This window comes from Aquarana catesbeiana, linkage group LG01, assembly GCF_042186555.1.
Source record: "Aquarana catesbeiana isolate 2022-GZ linkage group LG01, ASM4218655v1, whole genome shotgun sequence".
NCBI classification, from domain to species: Eukaryota; Metazoa; Chordata; class Amphibia; order Anura; family Ranidae; genus Aquarana; species Aquarana catesbeiana.
This window is the reverse complement of record NC_133324.1, coordinates 216,868,391-216,883,054: the sequence shown is the minus strand read 5'-3', so window position 1 is coordinate 216,883,054 and position 14,664 is coordinate 216,868,391.

Genomic DNA, 14,664 nt, shown 5'->3' with positions numbered 1-14,664 from the left:
TCCACTACATTTTTCACAATCAGATCCCACAGTGTGGTGGCACATTTGTATATAATAACTGGTTTGTCTGATAAGACACTTTGTAAGTGTTTATCCCCTTTCAAAATATGCCAGTGTTTCATGAGTATTTTTTCTATGTCTTTGTGCTGGACATTAAAATCAAGGACCAGGGCTGGTGCTTCCAGTAGTGGTTGTCATTTCTTATCACCATGGATCATTTGACACCTATCCAAAGATTGTACTGATTGGATTTGTTTATTAACAAATTCTGAGGTGTATCCTTTCGCAATAAATCTTTTGCCAATTAAGTCAGTTGGGTTTTAAAATCGGGTTTAAAAGAGTCTTTGGTACAATTTCGTCTGATTCTGAGTAGCTGGCCCTTTGGAATATTAAACAACCATGGCTTATGATGACAACTGGTAATAGGTAAATAACTATTTCTCGCAACCTCTTTGAACTGTGTTTTAGTGATTAGTTTGTTATTTTCAATACTAATTTCAAGGTCAAGAAATTGTATTTGTTTTTCCTCGATTTTCCAGGTCAGAACTATATTTCTGTCATTCTGATTCAATTTGGACAAGAATTTTTCCAGTGAGTCTTTGTTACCATTCCATATAATTAAATTATCATCAATGAATCTTTTAAAAAATTCTAGTTCACAGGGTGTGTTTTTATATACTGAATCTTCTTCCCATTGGGCCATGAACGCACTGGCAACACTTGGGGCAAATTTAGCTCCCATGGTGATTCTTGTGGTCTGCTTGTAAAAATCTCGGTTGTGCCAGAAATAATTATTTTTCAGAGAAAATTCTATGCATTTGATGAGGAACTTCCTCTGCATGCATTGTAAATTGCTGAATTTTCTCAACACCCACTTAGTGGCCTCACATGCTTGATGGTGTTTAATGATTGTGTATAAGGAGGACACATCAGCTGTTGCCAGTAAAGTTCTTCCTTCCAGGACAGTTGGTGTTTCCAATAATTGTAGGACAATTATGATGTTGTACATTGGACAGCAGGTTGAATAAAGCTGTCAATATACTGGCCTATTCTTGATGTCAATGAGTTGATGCCATTGACAATGGGTCTCCCTGGCGGATTCTCTCTATTCTTATGTATTTTTGGGATGGTATAAATCACTGGGATTCTGCATGAATCTGGTACAAGATATCGGGCTTCTTTACTGTTCAGAATTAATTTCTTCACTCCTAAGTGTACGATTTGCTCCAGACTAATGATGAGCCGAACACCCCCCGGTTCGGTTCGCACCAGAACTTGCGAACAGACCAAAACTTGAAGTCTATGGGACTCGAACGTTCGAAATCAAAAGTGCTCATTTTAAAGGCTAATATGCATGGTATTGTCCTAAAAAGTGTTTGGGGACCCGGGTCCTGCCCCAGGGGACATGGATCAATGCAAAAAAAAGTTTTAAAAACGGCCGTTTTTTCGGGAGCAGTGATTTTAATAATGCTTAAATCTTCTTTCTTCTAACTTCTTTCTTCCTTCATGCTTCGGTTTCTTCCTCCATCTTCTTCCTCTTCTGGTTGTGGAGGAAGATGCTGGACGAGAACACCAGAAGAACCAGAACAACCAGAAGAACTACTAGTCTACTAGTAGTCCGAAGTATCTCTTTGGTACTTTTTCATTTTTCTTTGTTGAACTTCTAGGTCTTTAGCCATCAAGTCTTTGCTCATTTGATTGGCTAATTAGCTAAACTCGGTGAAGGATTTATGAGGTTCTAATTTGAGTTTTAAAACTTCTATCTGCTGGTCTATATATTGCATCTTTCTCCGTTTTCTTTTTAAGAGAAATTCGAAACCCTCTATACTTTTACTATTTTTTTTAACCATTTTCCTCTTTATTTAAGTTATTTGCAGCAGTACAAAATATAAAAAAGACATAGCATGTACAATATAGCCATCTGACCTCATGCTTCCATACTACAATTACAATTAACAAGAATGCTCCTTTTCTAAATTTTATGCCCCGCCCCCCCTCCCCTCATGGAGCTGGACCTTTTGGAAGCACACCTGGTTCCTAACTTGCTACCCTTCACGTTGCACTCTCTTAATATTTTTTCTGGAGACTATTTATTCCGTGTCACCTCTCCTAGTTAGGGCAACAGTTACTCATGAACTCTAGTGTAGCACTGACGAGGAGCCCACCATCCCTAGTACCCATGGATTCCATAACTTTATAAATTTGTTGTGGTTACCCGACCTGGTGAAGAATATTTTTTCTTTCCACACTAAAGAGTTAATGGTACAGACCCAGTCTTCCGGGGGCAGGGGGAGTTCTTGATTGCCAAGATCGTGCGATTAATTTTCTTGCTTGATACAAGCCTCTTGCAACAGCTATTACTGTGCTCCTATCGCCTAATTCTTTGCTTATGTAACCCAGAATACATATTTTAGGTTCGGGCTCTAATTTGACTCTAAACGTGGTGTTGATTGTTTCTAGGATCTCATGCCAGTATCTAACCAGTTTTGGGCATCTCCACGTCATATGTATTAAGTCCCCTGTGTCTCGGCATCTAGGGCACTCATTGTCAGGCCTACATCCAAACATATATAATCTCTTGGGGGTGCTCTGTGCAGTAGTAACAGGTGTGAGGCTTTTTGCGAGGGAGAGATCGATATCTCTGGCCCTAGTTCTAATATTCTCTTCCACTGATCATCTGTTATTTGCCCCACATCTGCCTCCCATCTGTCCCTACTCCCAGAGGGCCCTGCCTGAGTGATGATTCTTAATTGGGCATATATCTCAGCTATAAGTCCCTTGGTGGTGTCTGACTTAATTATTTCTTGTAACAGTGAGATCTTGCTCCAAGCGCGTGGCTGAGCACTGAACTGCTTACCCAGAGCGTGTCTAATCTTTAGGTAGCTGTAAAATATTTGATTTGGTATCCCATACTCTTGCGTCAGATCCTCAAATGATTTTAAGGTATCTCCTTCATACAGTTGGATCAACTGACTCACCCAGCATCTTTCCCATAACTTGTTTTTGTCTATGGTTAATAATTCATGTAGATATTTGTTATTCCAGATTGGTGAATATTCTGAGATTCCATTATACCCCATGATTTTTCTAACTGCCTGCCAAACTTTGATAATCATCTTAATTGTCGGGATCTCCTCTGGCCGCGAGCCTGCCTCTAGTGCCTCGACTAATGAGTTATGTGGGTTCCCCTGTAGCATATTTTTGGCATTATTATTTCCTCCTCCCCCACTGGCGCATCCCCCCAACTGTTGTAGCTGGACTGCCAGATAATAACCGAACGGATAAGGAACGCCCAATCCCCCCTCCGTGTCAGGGCGCTGCAACGTTTGCAGGGCAATTCTGGCCTGTCCTTTTTTCCATATTAGCTCCCTAAAGAGGGCTTGGATTTTTTTGGCAACCATATAATTTTGGCCAGATTGGCCCGTCCCACCACGGAAAGGGCTAGTCTGCTCCAAATATCACTTTTTTTTTTATTTCAGTAGTAGAGGGGCTAAATTATCCTCAATAAACAAGTTAGGGTCTTTAGACAGCACTATGCCAAGGTATTTCATCTTCTCTGTGATTTTTAGCTGGGGAATTCCCACCGAGGTAGAGTCATCCAATGGATCAACTGGCAAGAGGGACGATTTCTCCCAGTTAATAGATAAACCTGAGAAGTTGCCGAATTCCTCAACTATATGCATCACTTTTTCCAAGGAGGATCCCTTGTCTCCCAGGAAAAATAAAGCATCATCTGCATATAGCGCTATCCTTTCTTTGCCTCATTTCCTCTGAAATCCCTGTAACTCAACCGTTGCCCTCACTGCTCCCGCTAAAGGCTCCATAGCAAGAGAGAATAAGAGGGAGGACAGAGGGCACCCCTGTCTTGTCCCCCTCTCAAGCGAGAAACGCTCTGAGTAACCATTGTTTATTTTGAGCCTAGCGCTTGGGTGATTGTATAGCAATTTCAGCCATCTGATAAATACAGGGCCAAATCCAAACCTCTCCAGTGACCACCAGAGGTACTCCCACTCAAGGCTATCAAAGGCCTTGGCTGTGTCCAAGGACAAGATAGCTCTGGAGCCCGTATTTTCTGTTGGCACCTGGAGGTTCAGATATGCCCTTCTGATGTTTGTGCTAGTGGATCGACCGGGGATAAACCCCGACTGGTCCAAGTGCACACGTTTTGCAATAAATTTATTTAATCTAGATGCCAGCGCTCTTGCAATGATTTTAACATCGGAGCACAATAGTGATATAGGCCTATAGGAGGAAACTTCCGATTGGTCCTTACCTTCCTTCGTTATTACTACTATGTTAGCCTCTGTCATTGAGGAGGGCAGCCCACCCTCCTTTGCCGCCCACTCCAACACCTTTAGGAGCTCCGGGAGCAGGACCTCTCCATATTGTTTATAAATCTCCAGTGGTAACCCGTCTGGGCCCGGGGATTTCTTACCAGACAGCTCCGCAACTGCTCTTTGCAGCTCCTCTAAGGCCAGAGGGGACTCCATCTCTCTCCTTTCTACCTCCAAGAGTACAGGTAGATCAACTCCCTCCAAGAACCTGTCCATATCGCGCCTGTCTGAACACTGGCGCGACTTGTACAGGTCCCTATAAAATGTAAAAAAAGCATCCAAGACTGCCAGTTTCAGATGTAATCTCTCCGGATGTAGTCCTAATTGAGGAAATAACTGGAGGGGATGTGTTAGATTTAACTAAAAGTGCAAGCATATGACCCGTCTTTTCAACTTCTCCAAAGTAATTTTGTCCCTGAAAGAGCCTCTTGTTCTCAGTTTTTCTATTAAGTACTTCTTTATACTCTAGCTGTCTCTTGAGCCATATTTCATGTTTCTCTGGGGTTGGGTCTATCACATACTGTGCTTCTGATTCCATCACTTCTTTTCTAGCCCTAACCTCCAGTTCCCTTGACTTGTTCTTTATTTTTACCACCTGCTGATGTAGTAACCACCTAAGGAATGCTTTTAAGGTGTCCCACACTACCCCCACTGATGCAGTGCCAGAGTTAAGTGCTACAAATTCTTTTAATCTAAGGGCTATTTTTTCTGGGCTCCCCATCAGGTCCAACCACAGTGGATTTATTGTCCAAATTTTTTGATAAAATCTCTCTTAAGTCTATAGTAAGTGTTAGGGGAGAGTGGTCTGATATTCCTCTTGGTAAGTACTTTATTTTTTTCGTTAATTGCAGAGCTTCACTATTACCCTATACGTGAAAGGGTAGAGTATGACCCTGAGTAACAGGAATACTGCCGGGTGTTTGGGTTATGAGATCTCCACAGATTGCTCCATCCCATCTCCCCGAGGAATTGGCCTAAACGCCCCTCTGATACCCTTTCTGGTCGGGACACTGGTGGAAACCTATCTAAGCTACTGTCAAGAACTGCATTGAAGTCCCCTACTACTATGATCGGGATATCTGCCTTATCCTCCACAAACTTTAATAAATCAATCAAAATCTCAGTTTTAAATGGGGGGGGGGATTCAGACATTTGCTATCACAAAGGGTTTGTTTTCTATTAAACAACTCAAAAAAACATAACACCCCAATGGATCTATCCTAACATCCCTGCAGGAAAATAATGTCCCTCTACCCACCAATATACTCGCCCCCCTAGAATAGGAGGAGTAAACTGAGTGGTACTGTGCTTGGAATTTATTACTCCGAATTAATAATTTAGTATCATTGGTAAGGTGGGTTTCCTGCAGGCATATCAGTTCGATGCCATAGGTCTCCAAGACTGAAAACACAGTTGCCCTTTTGGTAGGATCACCCATACCCCTAATGTTCCCTATGTTTAGTGTTTTAAACATCTAGACAACAAAAAAAAAAAACAGATAATTAAACAAAAATAGAAAATTGTTCATATGTGCATATGTGTCTCCCGAAATTACCGTCTTAATAGTAAATGTGTTAAAAAGGAAGACAGAAAGAAAGAGAGACAGGAGGTCCCATGACCGATTCCGACTCTACACTCTCTTTCTGTACTACTTCTAGTTAAGTGCAAGCAACATGTGCGTGTGTGCTTTATTCTTATTGAACCCCTTCCCTTTAATGATTGTGTTGTATAGACCCCTCCTAATCTAACCCTGCTCCTCCCTAAGACCCTCCCGCCTCCCCCCTTTTTTAATTTGTATACCACCCGACTCTGGTGCTTATTTCGTGACCTCCCCTCTATCCTTACCCTCCTAACTAGGCTCACCCTAGGGGCATTACTTGTGACCGTTTTTCTCCCTCCCAACCACTCAAACAGATACACCCTACCCTTGCATAAATATGATCCAATTACCGTGTATTTCCCCATCAGTCCCCCCCTCCCCCCTCCAATAACCCAATTCAAAAAAATCAGAAATACACCAAAAACATACATAACCAGTGAACCCACATCTTTCATCAGTGACTCTCAGCTACCAGGCACCCCCACCCCCCCCGTGCCATCCTCCACTTAGTTTCCCTTTATTCCCTTCCCTCCTCCCTCTCAACAGTCATCCCAAGACCTGGAGAAAAAAAAAAAAAGTGGGAAGAAATAAGAGAAAAGTAGAAAAAAAAAAAGAATAAATAATCATATTTGAAGCGCTTCACAATGTGCATAAAAATGAATATATATGAATAAATATAAATACTCAAATAAACCCAGCGGTAAGTAAAAATTCCTAAAAAATCCAGCAATCAAAATAGTGTAAAATTATAAAAAATTAGTGACACCAAATGTGTAAAAAAATCCACATAAAAAATCCACATAAAAATAAATATATAGGGATGTATTCAGAAGGTTCATTTATACAAGTGTAGAATCCGATTGGTATAGAGCTTACTGAGTGATACTGCTGATCTGCAGAGAGCGTCCTTGGCTCCTCCCACGCGTTACATCACAGTCACGTGACTTTTTTATCCTTCAAAAAGTCACGTGACTGTGATGTAACGCGTGGGAGGAGCCAAGGACGCTCTCTGCAGATCAGCAGTATCACTCAGTGTACTGCAGTGAATCTGCTCCTGTCTAAGGCGGCTGACTGCTATAGTAAAACCTGCATATGCCTTATCATTATAAGGCACACGTGAGTGGATTGAAGTTTGCCTGTGTACCTTGGTATCCTAACTATTGCACAATGATTGTTTTTTTCTCTTATCTGCCTGTCAAATGAGATCTGTTTTATGATTCTCACATTGGTTGTGAACAGAAGCAAAAGAAACATTGTTACTATAAAGGTCAATGAGCACCTTAATTAAGCAAGTGTTTTTAAACAGCTTTGCTAGTGGGACTGGATCAAAGCTCTATACCAATCGGATTCTACACTTGTATAATTGAACCTTCTGAATACATCCCTATATATTTATTTTTATGTGGATTTTTTATGTGGATTTTTTTACACATTTGGTGTCACTAATTTTTTATAATTTTACACTATTTTGATTGCTGGATTTTTTAGGAATTTTTACTCACCGCTGGGTTTATTTGAGTATTTATATTTATTCATATATATTCATTTTTATGCACATTGTGAAGCGCTTCAAATATCATTATTTATTCTTTTTAAATGACTCTGAAAACACTCTTTTTTGATAGCAGCCTCACTTGGTTTTCTGTGTAATTATCAGCTATTTAGCATCACAGCGCTTTGTGTTTTATATATTCTTTTAGAAAAAAAAAAGAAGTTTCAAAATAAACAAAAAATAAATCAATTGCTACAGTCCATAGCTCTACGGGTTCTTTTTGTTGTCTTCGAGCCACTTTGATGCCCCTGCAGCAGTATCAAAAAAATGGGTTGCCCCTAATGCAGATATATGTAAGCGTGCTGGGAACAGCAAAGCGTATGCGACTTTATGATTCCGTAAACTACGTTTGATGTCCTTGAAATCAGCCCTTCATTTCTGCAGGTCTAGAGAGTAGTCGGGGTATAATGAAATTCTAACTCCATTGTAGAAGATGTCCCCCAGATCTCTGGCCTTTCGCATCAATATCACCTTGTCTTTATAATTGAGAATTTTCATGATTATTGGCCTGGGATAGCCCCCTGATGGCGGATATCTAGATGGCACCCTGTGAGCTCTTTCGATTGCAAAAAGATGCGAAAAGGTTTCTGTTCCAAATGTTCCCTTGAGCCATGTCTCCAGGAACTCCTCGGGGTGGGGGCCCTCACACCGCTCAGGGAGGCCCACCACCCTCACGTTGTTCCTACGTGACCTATTCTCTGTTTCCTCCATTTTAGCTTTATATAGGCCCATCTGTGTTTGCAATGCTTTGACCTCTAACTTCATTGGGGTTAGGTATACTTTTACTATTAAAAAACACATACCACTCATCGATGGACTCTTTGTCCTTAAGTCCATCGTTGGGTGGTAGTTCCCATCTAAGCCTTCTGGGTACTATATTTTCTCTCAGGTAGCGTTCAAAAGTGTTGGTGTCCCACCATAGGCTGACTTTCTTCTCCATGGTGTGTCCAAGTTTGCGCATCAAGCTTTCTAAATCACTATTGGTTTTAGTTTGGGTGGAGAAAATTTCATCCAGATTAATCTTTCTTTGTTCCATAAAAGTGAATACTTCCATAATAGCTGCAAAGGTGAAATAGTGATAGACTAGAAATAATACGATAAAAGAACCTCTGCGCTACTAAAAAGTAACAAAATAAAGAGATACTGCAAAATCTAGTGGTGTTCACAAATTAACCAGTAAATAAAGTGCATGTACAAAATGATTTTGCGCAAAACCATAAATGAAGGATCAGTAAAATAAATCACAGTATAATCATGAATGAGTTCATCAAGAAATAAAATAAAATAAAAATGAAAAAGTAACAAAGAGATACTTCGGACTACAAGGCGGATCAAGTTTTCAAATGGCAGAGTAAGCTAGAGGAACCAGTGGTAACCTCAGCCTACTCCACTCCTGAATGGGAAGTAAGAATTCAGGAACCAGTAGCTAGCACTTCTCAACACCCTCCACCACATGGCAGATGGAAAAGAGAAGATTGCTATACACCGAGAAGAAACCAAGACTACCAAGGACATCAAAATAATTGCTATCAGATCCCGAGAAATAATCGAAAAAAACCTTTCAAAAAACCATTTAAGAAAGCTTACCCCAATGATGGCCATTATTCCAGACCCCAACAAGATAGACCATACAATGATGGGCGTTACTACGAAAGACCTCAACAAGATAGACCTCACTATGAAAGCTATCAGAAAGATACTAGAGAATTTACTTACTCTCACCCACAAGATAGATGGGAGAGAAGCCCGATCCATACCTACAACAGATTTGAACCACTGAGACATCATGCGGCTGATAACCCCCATTATCGCCAACCCTATTACCAACAAGACAGACAGAAGGGGGATTTTTTAGATCGAGGTCAGAGGGACCAATCCCCGAGAAGGAGGCAAAGAGACGCCAACAAGAAGACCACCAAAGAAGAACTAAGAGAGGAAGGAGAGCGGGAAAGAGAATCCAAAAGAAAGCGCGAATAGTTGGCAAAGGCATCTTCAACCTTAGTGGACAAGAGTTGAGCAGTGAGGAGTTAGCTGTCTTAGATAAAGGCCTTAAATATGCTCCAACACAGAATTTAAAAAAATTCAACACCTCCGTCGGAATACGCAAGTACGTAAGGAAAATTAATATTAAGAAAGCCATCTTGAGTAATCCCCAAACTAGGGACACCTTTATATCATCAGAAAAAAGCATGATACAGCATAGTTCCTTACATAACAAATCCTTGTTTAACACTCAGGTTCACGATAATCAACATGTCGAAGTCTTCAAGAATTTGGTTTTAAAAGACCTAGATAAACTGAAAATTAAGAAAGTTAAGGACCCCATCCACATTAAAAAAGGGATACGATCATTAGTCGCTAGAAAAGATATAGTAATCAGACCAACGTTCAAAGGGGGAGGAGTGGTGCTTCAAACTAAACTATCTAAACAAAATTGAACGACAACTCCAAGACTCCATTACATATACCAAACTATTAGGCAACCCTACAACGCAAGTTAAACGAGGCTTGGAGCAAATCGTACACTTAGGAGTGAAGAAATTAATTCTGAACAGTAAAGAAGCCCGATATCTTGTACCATATTCATGCCGAATCCCAGTGATTTATAACATTCCAAAAATACATAAGAATAGAGAGAATCCGCCAGGGAGACCCATTGTCAATGGCATCAACTCATTGACATCAAGAATAGGCCAGTATATTGACAGCTTTATTTAACCTGCTGTCTAATGTACAACAACGAAACATGTCCTACAATTATTGGAAACACCAACTGTCCCGGAAGGAAGAACTTTACTGGCAACAGCTGATGTGTCCTCCTTATACACAATCATTAAACACCATCAAGCATGTGAGGCCACTAAGTGGGTGTTGAGAAAATTCAGCAATTTACAATGCATGCAGAGGAAGTTCCTCATCAAATGCATAGAATTTTCTCTGAAAAATAATTATTTCTGGCACAACCGAGATTTTTACAAGCAGACCACAGGAATCGCCATGGGAGCTAAATTTGCCCCAAGTGTTGCCAATGCGTTCATGGCCCAATGGGAAGAAGATTCAGTATATAAAAACACATCCTGTGAACTAGAATTTTTTAAAAGATTCATTGATGATATTTTAATTATATGGAATGGTAACAAAGACTCACTGGAAAAATTCTTGTCCAAATTGAATCAGAGTACAGAAATATAGTTCTGACCTGGAAAATCGAGGAAAAACAAATACAATTTCTCGACCTTGAAATTAGTATTGAAAATAACAAACTAATCACTAAAACACATTTTAAAGAGGTTGCGAAAAATAGTTATTTACCTATTACCAGTTGTCACCATAAGCCATGGTTGTTTAATATTCCAAAGGGCCAGCTTCTCAGAATCAGACAAAATTGTACCAAAGACTCCGATTTTAAAACCCAGGCTGACTTAATTGGCAAAAGATTTATTGCGAAAGGACACACCTCAGAATTTGTTAATAAACAAATCCAATCGGTACAATCTTTGGATAGGTGTCAAATGATCCATGGTGATAAGAAATGACAACCACTACTGGAAGCACCAGCCCTGGTCCTTGATTTTAATGTCCAGCACAAAGACATAGAAAAAATACTTATGAAACACTGGCATATTTTGAAAGGCGACAAACACTTACAAAGTGTCTTATCAGACAAACCAGTTATTATATACAAACGTGCCACCACACTGCGGGATCTGATTGTGAAAAATGTAGTGGACCCTACCACAAGACCCCATTTTTCTTTTTTTAATGGAAAAGGTTTCTTTCCATGCAAATACTGTTTTGCATGTCAACATTCAAAAAAACTTCAAGGAAAAAAGAATGAAATTTGGCAACTAGCACAGGACATACATATCCAATTAAAGATTTCATTAGTTGCCACACAGAAAGGGTGGTGTACATTCTACAATGTTCCTGTAAACTACAATATGTAGGAAGAACAAAAAGAGCATTGAAAGTCAGAATTAAAGAACATGTCCAAAACATCATGAAAGCTTTTCCAAAGCACAATGTATCGAGGCACTTCGCCGCAGTTCATAATAGTAATCCAGCTGAAATGACCTTCTGGGGTATAGATAGATACCACAAATCTTGGAGGGGCGATCATAAAGTTAGGAGTATTAGTCAGAAAGAATCTCAATGGATCTATAAAATGAATACACTTGTCCCTAATGGGTTAAATATAGACTTCGATTTAAATTGTTTCATTAGTGATTATTAATTTTTACTGTTATTGTGAACCTTTTACTGAACTTGCGGCACGCTTACCATTTTATAACTTTAGCTCGTTTTTAATTTTCCCTCCCTGTATGACCTTTTAATTAATTTCTTTTGCTTATCTACTCAGTCTATTTGGACATGTAATGTCACTCATTTTTATAATCTGCTACAGCAAGTCATCAGTGATTTCAACACTAGTGCCATCGGTTAGCCGCAATTACCTATATTGCCACAAGATGTCAACAGTGAGAGAGTCCCTTCACTCCATCCCGATGTGATACTATTTTTAGTTAATGAGCCAGTCCCCTGCTTTTATATTTTATTTTATATACTATTTTTTATATACATTTTTTATTAAAGTAACCTTATTTATTCTATGGTGAATAACGTTTTTCACATCCTTTACTTGATCGCTACGTATAAACACACTTATGAGCCTTTGGTCTCCATCAAAATGGCTATTCTACCACTTCCTGTTCAACTAGTATAAATGAACTGATTGCCCATCCAATCAGATTCCCTAAGGAAGTCACGAGGTATGTGACGCAACGCGTAGGACTGACGTACTAGACGCAACCGGAAGTTCACACCTTTTGACCCGGTTGTTTTTGTTGCGGACCGGAAGTGATGTACTAGGTAACGGTGATACGCCATTCTGTTGGCTGTGCGTTACCTTTTTATTGCCCTGTACAGCTTTTTTATTTATATTTATATTTATTAATAAACTCTGGTCTATGATACTACACGATTGGAGGCCCCCTTTTGTTCTTCTTTTTTCTACATGCTCATCCGGACCTTGATGCGAGCCTGATCCGGCCCCACATCTGTCATCTATCTTCCGGATGAAACCGCTGGTCTCAAACTATCATCCACTCACCATGATTGTTAAGGCATTTACCCATGCCTTTTAAGGTAAGGGCTCTGTGAGTACATATTTCAGCTGTCATTTCATCACTGACCACACGTTTTCAATTTGTTGCATTCACTGAGAAGATTCATGAAGGGCTCTTTACCATTTTGTGGAGTTATTATATTATATACATTTTTTTCTATCACTCATCACAATTTAGTCACGATTGGACATTGTAATCTCGTCCACTGTACTCCATATATAACCATTTTTTGATACACATTTTAATCATGTTTCCTTGATTGTTTATTAACATTTTTGTCAAGAGCCTTTACTTAGCTATTCAGCACTGGGACTTTTTCACTTTCAATTTTTGATCTGCACATTTTTAAAGAAATGTTTTTATTTTATTTTATTTCTTGATGCACTCATTCATGATCATACTGTGATTTATTTCACTGATTGTTTATTTATGGTTTTGTGCAAAATCATTTTGTACATGCACTTTATTTACTGGTTAATTTGTGAACACCACTAGATTTTGTAGCATCTCTTCATTTTGTTACTTTTTAGTATAGCAGAGGTCCTTTTATCATATAATTGCCACAATGAAAAGAACCTCAGCTCCCTAATGTCTGTCCTCGTACCATAATAGCACAGGTGCTCATTTATGGCTCTCTTCTGGTGCAGTCACTGCAGCATAGCCAGCATTGAGTTCCATTGCATGGGGGTGTCACAGATAAGACACTTGGCAGGAAGGCCCGTAGACGTGGTGTATCTGGATTTTGCAAAAGCATTTGACACAGTTCCCCATAAACGTTTACTGTACAAAATAAGGTGCGTTGGCATGGACCATAGGGTGAGTACATGGATTGAAAACTGGCTACAAGGGCGTGTTCAGAGGGTGGTGATAAATGGGGAGTACTCAGAATGGTCAGGGGTGGGTAGTGGGGTTCCCCAGGGTTCTGTGCTGGGACCAATCCTATTTAATTTGTTCATAAACGACCTGGAGGATGGGATAAACAGTTCAATCTCGGTATTTGCAGACGATACTAAGCTAAGCAGGGCAATAACTTCTCCGCAGGATGTGGAAATCTTGCAAAAAGACCTGAACAAATTAATGGGGTGGGCGACTACACGGCAAATGAGGTTCAATGTAGAAAAATGTAAAATAATGCATTTGGGTGGCAAAAATATGAATGCAATCTATACACTGGGGGGAGAACCTCTGGGGGAATCTAGGATGGAAAAGGACCTTGGGGTCCTAGTAGATGATAGGCTCAGCAATGGCATGCAATGCCAAGCTGCTGCTAATAAAGCAAACAGAATATTGGCATGCATTAAAAGGGGGATCAACTGCAGGGATAAAACGATAATTCTCCCACTCTACAAGACTCTGGTCCGCCCGCACCTGGAGTATGCTGTCCAGTCCTGGGCACCAGTCCTCAGGAGGGACGTACTGGAAATGGAGCGAGTACAAAGAAGGGCAACAAAGCTAATAAAGGGTCTGGAGGATCTTAGTTATGAGGAAAGGTTGCGAGCACTGAACTTATTCTCTCTGGAGAAGAGACGCTTGAGAGGGGATATGATTTCAATTTACAAATACTGTACTGGTGACCCCACAATAGGGATAAAACTTTTTCGCAGAAGAGAGTTTAATAAGACTCATGGCCACTCATTACAATTAGAAGAAAAGAGGTTTAACCTTAAACTACGTAGAGGGTTCTTTACTGTAAGAGCGGCAAGGATGTGGAATTCCCTTCCACAGGCGGTGGTCTCAGTGGGGAGCATTGATAGCTTCAAGAAACTATTAAATAATCACCTGAATGACCGCAATATACAGGGATATGTAATGTAATACTGACACATAATCACACACATAGGTTGGACTTGATGGACTTGTGTCTTTTTTCAACCTCACCTACTATGTAACTATGTAACTAAGTTGATGTTGGCAGTACATTTCTACCCGGGGAGCCATGGCCAGGTAATACCGCCAAAAGTTGCCAAAAACCCTTCTGGCTTGATGAAGGAACTTCTTGAAGCCAGAGTAATTCATGATGAACCACTTCAACGCTAGGTTGTGGACATGTGC